Consider the following 11,355-nt stretch of genomic DNA (forward strand, 5'->3'; position numbering starts at 1 on the left):
AAACTGTTTTAAAACGTTTTTATGAGCTTTGGTAGGGCATGGCACTAAAAAGTTGGGAAACACTGATTTAAATGGTCATTTAAATCATTAAGAATGATTCAAACATTAAAATATCAATATTTATTTATAATGATTGTTTATAATTTACAATATTTTAGAGTTTGTTAACAATCTTTAAGAAATATGCATTTTAAGCAATATAAATTGTAAATTTAGAAAAAAAAAGTCTATAAGTTAAATCTTTTTAAAAAATATCCGGGAAAAATCTGGTAAAGAATTTCGGGGTAAGGAAAAAAGCAACAGAAAAGTTTTTCGTTTTTGCTTTTTGTGCCCACATGGTTCCCGTGAAGATCTCCCGGCCAAATCCCGTATGGTTCCTGTTTGATATCCCAGATGGTTCCCGTTTGGGTCCCGTATGGTTGTGCTTGCAAGGATCTCAGGAAATGCTGAGATTTTCACGCTGTACATAAGCCAAGCCAAACCACGATTTAAATAGCAAACCAATATTTTGGTCTATAAAACCAAAACGGTACATGTAGCATTTAAACAATAATAAAAATTGTTAGTATTACATAGTAGAACACTCATGTAACCATAACTTTGAAAATAGTGACCGAATATCATAGTAATCGGTAACGTTTTGAGGTATAAGTAGCAAAAAACTAACAAAGTTTAAACTAAAGCTGCCATAAATCCGTAACCCGTAAACCGATCCGACTTAAGTTTTATCCAAAGTTTGCTGTGGTTGTAGGCAACATTTGCACTAAGTTTTATCAAATAACATAGAGTGGTTCTCATTCTACAGGTGTTTTTATTCGCGCACTATGAAGTCAAAGTTTCACTGAATTTGAACATTCAAATAAGTTAATTTCTGCGAACAAAATAAAATGATTTCAAAATTTGCATCACAGGGTACCTTGATGCGTACGCTGTGATGCAAATTTTACCTGCAAAACCACATTAGTTTTTCTTTACTTTCCAATAATTATTCTTAAAATTGCATATAATTATTACATATTCTTGTTATACATATATAACTATACCACATGTAGCAGTTTTATTAGATTTACTTGTATTTGCTTTTAAATTACTGTCAAAGCAACTTATAGATATATTTTATTTGCTATACAGAAATAAAAAACGAAAATATTTTTAAAATGACAACGCAGTTTACTTAACGCTTTGGAACAAGGTCAATTAACCGGAAGTAGTAAATCAAAAGCAGTTGTTGCAAAAAAGCACACAAATAAATAGTTGGCAGAAGCTCTAGTATGGTGCAAAGTTAACAATGTATGAGGATATTGTGCCCTGAAATCAAGATTTTTCCCGTTGATTAAAGACTAAAAGACAATAAATCGACGTTTGGATGGTAAAATAGAAACAGGAAAAAAACGTTAATACTGCTCTATATCATTGGAAGAGGAAGAGAATTTAATTGTACGATTTGTAAAAAAAAAAAAAGATCTTTGCAAGGTATCAATAAAGCACAACTGACTAAATTAATGTTAGAAACATTGAAAATAAGAGATTACACAAACAAGAGATTAAAAGGAGGACGAAAATATCATCCATTGTCATCTGCAGCTAAATTGGCATTAAAGAATCAACGGTATTTCTAAAATTTGCTTTTATTTTCAGAATATTTAGTACTTGTTAAGCTAAATCGTATTTTTCACAAACTATAAAATATACTTTTACAAATTCTCTAAACAAAAAAGCATTCATGCATATTCTAGCAAATATATGGGATAAATGGGCAAAAAAACTCACTCTCCTAAAAGCTGCAAAGCGAGTTGTTGTAACCAATTAAGCCTTGAGCATTGAACTCATGCAGCAGGACAAGTTTGATAGAGCAGATAATTGCATATAGACTCCTGAAGAGGCATCAGTTTCATCCATGCAATCAACATTGACTTCCCCTGATTCATCATATGCTGTGTCTCCTGATAGAAGAAAAGGATCAGTATTGTATTGGAAAGAAAAGTTTGAAAGTGCATAATCTTTGATTAACGAGCTGCACGAGAAGAGCATCTAACTTGAGGAGATACCAGAATATATGACTATTAGAAAAGTAAAACCAAATCTATCTATCAATTCAACACGAATAACTCAAGTTCATGGATCCATGAAAGCTAAAGAAATTTTGAGTATAGTTGCAAGCAATAACGAGAAAAAAGAATAAAAGGTTCAAACATAATTGCAAAATGCAGAAAGAAAAGAAGTAAAGAAAATCTTTATTAAATGTAAAGAGGTAGGTGTATGTACTGGAAACATTTGTAAAGTAGCAATCTTTAGGGAATGAACAAAAAATGGCACGATTTAAAATCTCAGTGTAGCAAGTTAGCGTGTCGTGTTGAGGGCAAGAAACCTGCAGTTATTTTTCCTGCTGGAGCTTTGCAAAAAACAGGGACGAATCCAAGGAAAAGTTTATTCAATTCAAGTAGTAATACATCGGAGAGGGATGAATAGTGTTTTTATAAAGAATTTATGTATAACTAAAACATTCTTTTCAAATGTAATGTATGATTATAACTTATTTTGATTTCAAGTTGTAATTAAAAATTATTTTTGTTGTAGTTTTTGACTTCTAAGTTTATTTTCTAAATGCACCCCAAAAACCACATTACTATTAGGTTGAACTTGGCTAAAAAATGTAAAAAAAAACAAACTGCAAAATATTTTAACTTCATGATTATTATTGAAAAAGGGCACTTATGGGCTTATAAAAAAGTCAACTTTGCAAACTTAATCTGACATTTACATGTTTTATGGTGTCTTTACTGAAATATTCAATTAAAAAACCAGATAAATTTTTAAAAAAATCTTTAAGTAATCACTTAAAACTATAAAAATGAAAAGCTGACTTATTTTTCCATTAGCTTGAACATTTTAATGAAAAAAATCAAACCCTTAAACTTTTTAGGTGTAAATCGGACTAGCTTAATTCCAATAAGTAACTGTGTGGTTTTTGGGGTGCAATAGTTTTTGCGGTGCATATACCTGTAACAGTGGAAAAACAATAAGTACAGCTAAAAATTTGATTAGAGAAAAAAAATTGCCAATGACACTGTGCAGAAGTTGATGTTGTGAATTAGCGTAAATGTTCGCTTATTTATTCGAAATAATGAAAAATATTAAAACAAAAAGCATTTTTATAATCTTCAAGTTCCTTAGATTAAAATAAGTAATAAAGTTTTTGCATTAGTTTACTTTATTTTTTGAACTTTTTGTCGTTTTGAATTTAACGATGGCATGCTTTAACACACTTTATTGCTGTAGCTTCATGAAGCTAGATTTTTGAAATACTTTTAATAAAATTTTTAAATTTTGTAGAGTTACTAGCTTAAGGAAATATAGTCGATATACAGTGGGTGGACATCACATTAGGGCCGATTGTAGCTAAACAATATAAAAATATATTCTGTCAACTAAAAATCATTGTGCCAGAGCCTGATGATTCTATAATATCTATACCTTGCTTGTTAGTTATAATTTCTTTTCCGATCTTTAGCTTTACCATATCCCAAATGTTTTTGATGGGGTTGAGATAGGTGAGTTGCCTGGTCAAGGCAACTTGGCCAGGCAACTCACCTATCTCAACCCCATCAAATAGTACAGCTAAAAATTTGATTAGAGAAAAAAAAATGGACTGACAAAAGATGGACCTGATCAATACTAAGAGTGGATGCTTGACTGTTTCTACAATTCAGTCAGATGAAGTTTTTAGTTTGATGAAAAATCTTTACAACTTGTATCATCTTTCGCTGAGAATATTGTGTACTCTGTAAAAGAAATCTGGTTTCACTGAAACCAGATGTTTTTTAAAGAGACATCTGTAATTGCTGAAAATTTAAATTTAGAAATTCAAAAATGGGTAGATTTGGGATTCTTTGCATAAAATATTTAAAGAAATACATAAAGCCATTTACTTAAAGATAAGAACATACTGATTAAGTTTGAGTTCGCAAAACAAATTAATGAAACGAAACACTTTGGGCTAGGTAAAGGAAAACCGGTTTCCTTTTTCTGGATACCGCAAAATTTTTGGAAATCGAAAACCGAAAATGTTATTTTCAAAGCCGGTTTTCGGATATATATCTTTTTTAAAAAATTTATTTCTTTATTTGGCAATTCTAAAACACTTTTCTTGATGTGTAGTTGCTCGAGAAAACAAATGAAAACATTCAATTTGCTTCCACTTGAACTTTAACAGTAAGTTATTGCAACTTGTGATGTAAAAAAGTGAAACAAATTTTAACAAAAACGAAAATGTCGTTTTCTGAAGTACACAATGAAAACACACCAGCTTGGAAGCACATTTTGCACTCAAAAGAACTTGAATTGGCCAAGTGCAAGCTCTGTGACCAAGAAATTAAGTCCAAAGGAGGAACCACAAGCTCCATGAGCAAAAACCTGAGGATAAAGTACAGCATCACATTTGCTCCTGCTGTTGCTCCTGAGAGGAAACTCGAAGTCATCAAACACATTGATTCATTTTTAAAGACAAAGGATCCTGCTGATGTTGTTTTGGCAGGGCTTATTTCATGTTATGGCCTTTCGTGTTTTCTCAACTAGTCAACGATTGAGAACAGCTCTACAGACACAAGGATATAAATTGCACAAAGATGCTAAATCGATTAAGGCTCTGCTGATGAAACATTATGAAAATATCAAGAAAACATATCAGCAGCAATTTTCAGAAAAGAAGCGTTTTGGTCACAAATTTAGCTTAACCTTTTATGAGTATACTTCATCCAAAAACAGAATATATATGAACATAAATGTTCATATGGAAGGTGATTATTGAAACCTTGGAATGATCAGGGTACATGGGTCTATGCCTGCAGAGAAATGTTGTATAAATGTTGACGAGAAACTGAAAAAATTTGGGGTGCGTTTTGCCTGTGATATTGTTGTAGTAACCACAGATGGAGCTGCTGTAATGAAAAAAATTAGGTAGCTCAATTTTACCAGACCATAAGCTCTGCCTCTCACATGTAGTCCACTTGGTTGTCTATGATGTTCTATATAGGCAATCTAGGAAAGAAGATAATGGTACACCTGAGCAATTCACTATTCTAGAAGAGGGCCAAGAAGATGATGACAGCGATGAGGAAGGAGGATTAAAATTATCAGCAGAGGCAGGTGTATCAGGTCTTCCTATGATCAGGGAGGATGTCACAGAGCTCATCAACAAGCTCAGAAAATGTGTCAAAATGTTTTGAAAGTCTCCAGTTAAAAATGATATGATTCTGCAAAAGCATGTCTAGTCTGAGTTTAGAAAGGAGCTGCAGCTAATCTTTGACTGTGATACACATCGGAACAGCTTACTAGATATGATTTCAAGATTTGTAATCCTTAAGAAATGTATTCAAATGTCACTGATTGAGTTATCAAGCGATATTATTATTTCTGAGTCTAAATTTACCACCTTATGAAATCTAGTAAACGCTTTAGCACCAATAAAGGTTGGTACTGAAGCACTTTACAGAAGAGATTTGAACTTGCTCTCATCTGATGGCATTCTAAAGTTCATTTTCAAGCAGCTAAAAAGCTAGGAAAACATCTTTAGTCAAGAGCTAGTTGACTCATTTACTAAAAGAGTCACTAAGAGGAGGAATGCTATATTGGTAAACTTAGTTAAATATCTGAATAATTCTGATGTCATTAATGGAGCAACTTGTGACATTTTCGAAAATTCCATGCCAAAGAGAAATGCAATTGCTACTACTGCATCTAGTATGTTTAAACATCTGTTTGAGCAATAGTCCGGTAGAATTTCACCAAAAAAGGGGTCAACCTAGAAAAAATTATTATAAAGACATGTTATATATCGTTGGAAAGCTTATTATTTCCTCTTTAAAATGGGTAATTGGTATTTTTTTTTATTTTGGGGAAAAAAAGTTATTACGTCACAAAGATTAGGAGTAAAATACGAAATTTTAAACGTTGCTGATAAATTTTAAGTATGCTGTACAATAAGTTGCGTTGTAACTATAATAACACTTATATTTAAATAATATAAAAGTGTTGAGTATATATATATATATATATATATATATATATATATATATATATATATATATATATATATATATATATATATATATATATATATATATATATATATATATTTTGTTACTAGAAACATGGCTTTCGGAGCCGCGGGGGCCACAGCCCCCCAAAGGACCTTTTTTGAATTTTGCAAGAGGAATATTTTTGATTTTTTGTTTGTTTTTGTCAAATATTTTTGTTAAACTTTGTTTCTGTAAGTAAAAATGGGTAGAGGGAATAAAAATTCCTTGTTCTACATTTCGAATTTTAAAGTTATTAGAATGTAATATTCTTTTTGTATACGAAATGTAATCGAATTTTTTTGGCAATATTTATCAAAAACTTTTTAATAAATTATTTATCTTAGTGTTTATAATTATGTAATGATTTGCTATTTTCAGATTTTAATATAAATTATCTGATCTTGTAAGTGATAATAAAACTAGTTCTGAAACTGAAAAATTATGGACTTAAAAAATGAATCCTCTGTATGTGCATTGTGTGGTAAAATGAAATTAGAAGGAGATTCGTTGAGTCAAGTGGGGGCAAGATTTGGAAGGAATGTTGATAACCAAGGAGCTCTTGGAAAATTAATTGAATGTGCTTTAAAATTGGATTTAAATGTATTGGTAAATGAACTGAATAAAAAACAAGAGACAGGAGAAAAGGTTTTTGTTCACTCATCGTGTCGAACTAAATTAAGAAACCAATCAAAATCAATTAAACGATCACAAGCATCAATGGAAACTCCTATTGAAAGAAAACGTTCAACTCGATCAGAACAGATTTTTTTTAATTTTAAAGAGCAATGTTTTTATTGTGGAAATATGTGCACACTTGACAGTCGCCATCCTGAGAGAAATAATTTCATAGAAGTAAGAACAAAATCATCAAAAATTTATCATGCAACTCTAGAATTATGCAACGAATGTAACGATTTTTTATCTAAAACAGTTGAAGCTAGACTTTTGAATATAAATGATCTTGTAGCTGTTGAAGCACGATATCACATCTATTGTCGTGCAAAATTTGAAAAACCTATTACTACATCAAGCTGTGGAAGACCAACATCAACAGAAAAGCTTACTGTCTTTAATGCAGCATGCATAAAACTTGAGGAAGATATTGATCTATACACAGTCTCTGAGTTTTACGAGATGATGCAAACATTAGGAGAAGAAATATATTTCCTTAAAATGACGCAAAATAAATTAAAAGAAAAATACGGAGATTCTATGCAATTAGTCTCGCGACAAGGTAAAAGTAATGTAATTATACTGGACAGATTTAGACATATATTATGCGAAAACTGGTACACCAGAAAAAAACACAATGCAGAGGACGAAAAAATCAGAGTTATAACTGCAGCAGCAAAATTATTGAGTGATTGTATAAAGAATTTTGACCATGATGTAAAAACGTATCCTTTAATAGAAGATGTAACTAACAATGAAAACACCTGCATACCCTTATTGCTGAAGGTGTTTATCAGAGAACTAATTCCTGTGCCATTAAAACAAACGTCAATTTCACAAGCATTGTTTTCTGCAGTGAGGCCACAATCAATAATGTCAATGCAGTTAGGAGTAGCCGTTACCGTTGATAATGTACTTTCTTCCAAGTGGCTAAATGTTCTACTTGCTAAACTGGGTTTTGAATCAAGTTACGACGAGGTTTGTTTATTAAGTGATAATTTTATTTGTATTTGTTTTTTAAAAAAATTTTTACACATAACAATATAGAATACAAGAAAAACTAAATTTATTTAACAGGTCATTCGTTACAAGCAGAACATTGTGAAACACGATAAAATTAACGATATACTTTGCCCTGAAGGTACAACATCTATTCAGTTTGTTGGGGATAACACAGATCATGATTTAGCAACAATTGATGGTAAAAATACACATCACGGATTAGGTTCCATATCAATTGCAAATGGAAATTTTATTGAGAACTCAAATAAAAAAAGATTGCCTAGGGATAAAAAAGATTATTGGTCCAACATAAACTTTGACAACCAGATTACAATTTCTCAGTTTTACAGCTCTGACGTTCCGGTTTTATCTCAAATAAAATTTCAAGAATTTACAAAGGTATTTACTTGACTGGGGTTAAGAGGGATAGCGTTTCAAAAAATTAGTGTTTAAATTTCATGTACAGTTTAAAATATAATAAAAACTTCTATAGATACAATTTATTTTGAGATTTTTGATGATATGAGACAATCATTAACTTTTAACTTACTTTTATTTAAGGTTACTTTAAAGCCAAACCTTGTCGATATACTTTGGAACATGTCGCATATCTTTGAATTACAATGCCCAAGTTGGGCTGCCTACATGAGTCGTCACGTTAATAATGTTCTTCCTATTTCTAAAGTATCCATGCTTCCAGTAATCAACTTACCGGCAACTGATTTTAATGCTTTATATTCTTTGTTAAGTTTCGTTGTAATACAATCAGAAAAGCTAAAACTTGGAATGCCATGTGTTACATTTGATCAACAGCTTTATGTGAAAGCCTATGAAATTGCGGCTTTAAAGAAAATGAAAGTTTTTATTAGAATTGGTGGATTTCATCAGCTAATAAGTTTTCTTGGAGCTATTGGAACATTGATGGAAGGAAGTGGATTAAAAACTGCTATTGAAACTGTTTACGCTTCCGCTTCAATCAACCATATGTTTTCTGGAAAAGCAATTTCTCGAAGTCTTCTAGGCCATATGTTTGCTGCATCTTCTTTCTTATCTATATTGCTGGAGGAAGTTTGGGTTGAACTAAGCGATGAAGAAAAAACTGAAATTAAATTAATGTACAGCTCAAATATGCATAACAAAAATGGCGACACTGACCTTAAAAAGAAGTTAATTCTATTATTTGAAAAAAAGCAAGAAGAATACATGGCAAATCACGAACTGCAAAATTATGGCTAAACTATGTTCACTATATATTTATTGTACAAGAGTTTTTTCGAGCGGAAAGAACTAGTAACTGGAACCTACATATTGCTACAACAAAATGTATGCTAAAACTACTTGCCTCAACAGGGCACAATAATTATACAAAATCATTACGTTTATATTTACAATCAGTGGATGAATTAGCATGCACTCACCCAGAAGTATATAAACAGTTCCTCAATGGAGAACATACAGTAAGGCGCACTTCAAAGAGTTGGTCTGGAATATGGACTGATTTATCAATAGAACAGATATTAATGAAATCGTTAAAGGGCAAAGGAGGAGTTGTTGGCAGAGGAATTACTGAAAATGTTTTACATGTTTGGACAAGTACAATGCATAGGTAAAAATAAAATTAAATATTTATTGTTTCGTTTACTTGGAATTTGCTAATAAAATAGATATTTCCAGCAAAAACTAAATGGGGCAAATATTTACAAATATAGAAATAATATTTTTTATCAAGGTGCGCTGAAATGACAGAAGGAATAAATTCATTAACCTCGCCAAGAAACTCAAGTAAAGAACACAAAAAACTTTGTGTTCTTTACTTGAGTTTAATCAGGTGACTTGTGATTGTTCTGAAGGATTAGACGTGACTCTGAAGATTTTCAAAAAATTAAATCATGGTTTGATTCTCATAGCCCATTTGATGTAAGAGAACAACTTCAGGCTCTGGACTCAGGGCTTGTAGATGAGTTTAATCAGGTGACTTGTGATTGTTCTGAAAGCATTGGTGCATCAATACTGGCACAAATGAATGATATGACATACACAGAAGTATCCTTCAAAAGGAGTAATCAACTCAAAAATCTTCAAGGACTGTACTCAAATATTAAAGTCAAACATGAAAATATATCAGTTGATCCCTTGACATTGTTTTTGCGTTTATCAGTTATCGTTGAGAAAAAACCAGAAAAAGAAATTGAAGACTACTTTTACTATGAACTAACTTCGTTCCCTATGTCACTTTTTAAAGATGGTCTTATGCGCAGTGCTCAAAAACACAAGCTGAAAAATTACCTAACAAAGCCAGTTATATCTATGCCATTTGCTCCTTATTCTTTAAAAGTTGCCGATGGTGGCGCTCTTTTATACTGCTGCGATTGGAACAAGGGTGAAATATTTGACAATATTTTTAAAAAGTACATCCAATTTCTTAATTACCTTAAAGTTAGTGTAGTAGTATTCGATGGATATGAAAATTCTACAAAAGACGCTACGCGTATAAAGCGTGGATCTTTATCACAATTTGCAGTTGAAATACATAAAAGCAATCCTTGTCCGTCTGATAGAAGTAAATTTTTCTCTAACTACGCCAACAAAAAATCATTTATCCGAATTCTAGAAGTTAGATTAAGAGAAAGAGGTTTTACTGTGTATGTGTGTCATTCTGACGCAGATACTACAATCGTTAAAATTGCACTCAACTTTTCCAAAACAGAGCCCGTCACAATATTTGCTGATGACAGCGATATTCTTTGCCTCTTATTACACCACTGTAAATCAGTTGAATCTTTACACAAAATATATTTAACAAGTATGACAAAAAGAGTTGATTGCCAGCGTGAATGTTATGACATTGATCAGATTATTGGCAGTACAGCAGAACATGTCATTAACAATATTCTTTTTGCGCACGCATTTACAGGTTGTGATACAACATCAGCAATTCACAATTTTGGAAAGACTTCAATTTTTAGAAAGCTTGAAGCCAAAGACTTGTGCAATGCAGCAAATATTTTTTACCATGATGATAAATCGCCTGATGAGATTGGAAATGCATCAATTCGTTTCTTTCAGCTGCTACATTCCTCAACATCAAATCTACAACAAATACGAAAGCAAAAGTACGAGGAAATGATAAACTCAGATCGAGCTCACATAGACCCTTCTGTTCTTCCACCATCTCCTAGAGCTGCTTACTACCATGGATTGAGAGTATATCATCAAGTGCGTATTTGGAGATGTCTAAGTGAAATTGATCTTGACCCACTTAATTGGGGATGGAAATTAAATGGCTTTATGTACTCACCAATAGCAACAAATGAAAATGCAGGTCCAGAGGATATCCTAAAGGTTGTTCGATGTGGGTGTAAAAACTCCTGTTCCGAGTCGATGTTCCTGCAGAAAGATGGGACTTCACTGCACTTCATCGTGTGCTACCTGTCACGGGATTAACTGTACAAATATTGAAAAAGTTGACGAAGAAAATGAACCAGCCCATGACCGTCACTTCTCAGATGTTTTTACATAAATTTTAATTTAATCAGAATAAGTAAGATAAACTTAATGCATAAAGATAAACTTCTTTGTAAATATTTTTTAACATGCTCTTGGT

General features: G+C 31.9%; 1 pseudogene across 1 annotated transcript; it reads left to right on the top strand.

Annotated features, from left to right (window-relative positions):
• The first annotated feature begins 6,385 nt into the window (after positions 1 to 6,385).
• On the top strand, positions 6,386 to 11,355 carry LOC149880804 (uncharacterized; annotated as a pseudogene). The gene is made up of 5 exons (XR_016446050.1): positions 6,386 to 7,727; positions 7,827 to 8,150; positions 8,313 to 9,357; positions 9,481 to 9,560; positions 9,598 to 11,355. The product of XR_016446050.1 is annotated as an uncharacterized LOC149880804 (transcript).

Source organism: Hydra viridissima, unplaced genomic scaffold, assembly GCF_058129835.1.
Source record: "Hydra viridissima isolate aposymbiotic clone 2 unplaced genomic scaffold, HvirCarnegie_v1 scaffold_12, whole genome shotgun sequence".
Taxonomy (NCBI): Eukaryota; Metazoa; Cnidaria; class Hydrozoa; order Anthoathecata; family Hydridae; genus Hydra; species Hydra viridissima.